The sequence below is a fragment of the Bison bison genome, unplaced genomic scaffold (genome assembly GCF_000754665.1).
Source record: "Bison bison bison isolate TAMUID 2011002044 unplaced genomic scaffold, Bison_UMD1.0 scf7180017864309, whole genome shotgun sequence".
NCBI classification, from domain to species: Eukaryota; Metazoa; Chordata; class Mammalia; order Artiodactyla; family Bovidae; genus Bison; species Bison bison.
In genome coordinates this window covers 6635306-6638387 of record NW_011494881.1, presented here as the reverse complement: position 1 = coordinate 6638387, position 3082 = coordinate 6635306, and the positions used below count along the sequence as shown (strand labels likewise).

Below are 3082 nucleotides of genomic sequence, written 5' to 3'. Positions count from 1 at the left end.
AGGTCTGTGCCAGCTCTAGCATTTGCTCATTACCTTGGGGTCTTAGCCTGCAATTGAATAAAAAGTTTTTATCAGCAGGATGGTTGTAAACAAACATTGGGTTGCTTGTAAATTGCGAGCACAGTGCCGTGAACACAATAATGTGTCATTCTTAGGGTAGCGCGGAGGGACAGTCCTCTGAGAAGAAATGCAGAAAATAGCTGTTCTACTTACTTCACCGAATCCAATGATATTAATAGTTCTATTTGTTGTAGCTTTTTCTACAGCTTTAAGGAAATTTTTGAAGAAACTTTTCTTTAAAACTTCTCTCACATCATAATCAAAATACTGTCATTCTGTTTCCACAGCAGAAGAGGGGACCCCTCTCCATCCTCAGTTCTGATAGAACATCAGAAAAAAACATGCTACTAGTAGGTTAGTGACGAAACTCTTCAACAACATTAGTTTGCAAAGAGAACACTTAAAAAAAAACACAAAAACTAAGAGTAAAAGAAGCGGTGAGGAGGTTTTTTAAGTTGAAAAAAAAACTTCAAAATCAGGAAATAGGCAAATTTTATCAGATGCCTAAATCTAAATGCAGCTCGAAAATAATTTCCAACTCACTGTGGTCCAATTCTCTTTTCACTGACTCCTTTTTGCTTAGCCAGCACGAAAAAGGTATCAACGAGGTGGCAACAGGCACAATAAATCTTTTTAACAGATTCCTATACTTGTGTGTCGGGGAGTGAGGGCGATAGAGGTAGAATGCACAGAGCAAAAACCAGCGAGCGTCCCGGTGACAGCCTACCTTCGCTCCTAAATACTGCGGGGGGCGGAGCCGAGGCTAGGGCGGGGCCCGAGGCCGGGGCGGGGTCCGGGCGGGGCGGGCTGCTTCCGGGCCTCTCCCCACCCCTTTTCCTCCGTGCTCGTCCCACACGTATTTCACCACGATCCCGAAAGGCCCAGCGACTAGGAGAGTCACGTGAGGGTGGGTGGTGGAAGTGGAGGCTTGTCTTGGCTGTTTCTTCGTCTCCATGGTGTTCGGAGGTGGGCGGCTTTGACCGAGAAGCAACTGCAGCTCAGGCGTGGACGGGTGAGTCCTGGGACTGTGAAGGTTTGAGGAGACAGCCTTTTAGGGAAGACGAAAGGAAGGCGGATGCGAAACAGCTTTAGAGACCAGACCTCTGGGGCCAGCCGTTTGTCTGCTATGGGGTCAGGCGACTTCTCTGGTCGAGCGGGACAGCTGTCTCCCCCTGATGTGTCCAGACTGGGGCTTGAGACCAGTCCTTAGTCCTGCCTGCTTCGCTTCCTCAGCTTTCCTTCACTTCTCCCAGACCCTTCTGCCTGTCCCGGGAGAACTTCTACTTCCGAGTTCCCAGCGGCAGGGTTCAGTTGAGCGCCGACGTCCCTCTTCTCACAGGCGACCAGGGACCATCCTTGGCATCTGGGGATGTGGTTGGAAGTGGGTGGGGAGCTTATAGTTAGGTCTCTGATGAGGGGAAGTTTTAATCACTGAAATGAAAAAAGTGGAAAAATAAATGGGGACCTGAAGGGACAAAACAAAGTGCAGGTTTCCTGGACCGTTCAGTTTTTATCTTTCCCAGTGTCTTACCCATTCCCTCTCAAGTTTCCTTCTCACTATCCTATCCTGGTCCGCAATACGATGTTTTGAGAATGAGCCGGGCGTTATTGACTCGGTGTAAAAATGTTGGAAGAAGAGTTTAAACCGAACTACTTTTTGAGTTCCTCCCTGTGTAGTAGTATGGTTTCTTTATCTTCTCTTTCAGATGCCTAAAAAGTATTGTAGATACTTGCGCGTATATGTAGAATAACCAGTTTATAGTTAGGACTAGAGTAAAATACTTTATTCTCTTTGTGGTACTTGGAAAGACATATTTACTTTCTGTTTTATAAGTAGATGTGTCTGTGAATTTGGGGGCAGTTTCTCAGGTATACCTTTGTTTATGGTAAAATATTCCTTTGAGTCACAGGTGCACGTGATCTAGCAAGAGAAAGGAATGAAACAGTTTGGGGTTGATAGCTGTTGGAGAGTTTAGGTTTCATTAAACGATATGACAAATTAATAAAATGTCAGCATCTTGAGACTTAGGTGTTGGCCACGTTGACCGTCCCATTATCCTCTTGGCGTTGCCTACGGTGTTGAGCTTCTTAAATATTGTCTCATCCTAAAACCTTTTTAGAACTCACTCCCTTGTTTGTGAAAACGTGGCTCTGGCTTCCAGCTGCTCTCAGTGTCCTTTTAGTAGCTCAGTTGTGTGGGACTCTTTGAGACCCCATGGACTGTAGCTCACCAGGCTCTTATGTCCATAGGATTTTCCAGGCGAGATTACTGGAGGGAGTCGCCATTTCCTTCTCCAGGGGATCTTCCAGACCCAGGTATTTAACCTGTGTCTCCTGCATTGCTGGCGGATTCTCTACCACTGAACCACATAGGAAACCCTCAGTGACCTTACTGAAGGTTATAAGACACAAAGTAATGCTAACAAAAAGTAAAGATTCAGGGGTTGGTTGTGTACCTGGGGAGAAAAGGAAAATGACAGAAACTAATATGAGCAAGAGAACAAAAGAGTGTATTGCTATCTTCGTTTATAATCTAGAGAACATTTACTGTGTAGCATAGACTTTGCATTCCCAAGAGGTAACTCTTGAGACTGACTTTCCTGTGTTTAACCATGGTATGTAATTTATCCTATAATGCAGTATTATGTAAAATAATAACTGAAAGACTTAATTGACCCTTCAGATTTTATATTATTCAGAAATATAGGACTGAGTAATTGACAAAGTTATTACACCTAATTTGGCCACTTTTTCCATCTTGACCAATTTTTACAATGACTGCGACACTTGCTAAATGTTTACTAATTTTTTTCCACATTTTGTTTGGCCACGTCATGTGGCATGTGGGATCTTAGGTCCCCAGCCAGGGATGGAACCTGCGCCCCTTACGTTGGAAGCATGGAGTCTTAACCACTGGACTGCCCTTGAGTATAATTTTTTTTTAATATTTCCTTTAAAAGAGAACTAACTTTTTAAAAAGTTTACTCACAACTTTTTTTTTCCCCCACCAGAAAGGAAAATG

At 44.1% G+C, this 3082-nt stretch overlaps 1 protein-coding gene across 2 annotated transcripts in view; it reads left to right on the top strand.

Annotated features, from left to right (window-relative positions):
* Positions 1 to 882: 882 nt before the first annotated feature.
* Positions 883 to 3082, top strand: part of MICU1 (mitochondrial calcium uptake 1) — a 215993-nt gene continuing 213793 nt past the window's right edge. For both annotated transcript variants that reach the window (XM_010852263.1, XM_010852261.1), the window contains exon 1: positions 883 to 1072. The gene's annotated coding sequence lies outside the window, so the exon portion shown is untranslated. The remainder of the gene's footprint in view (positions 1073 to 3082) is intronic.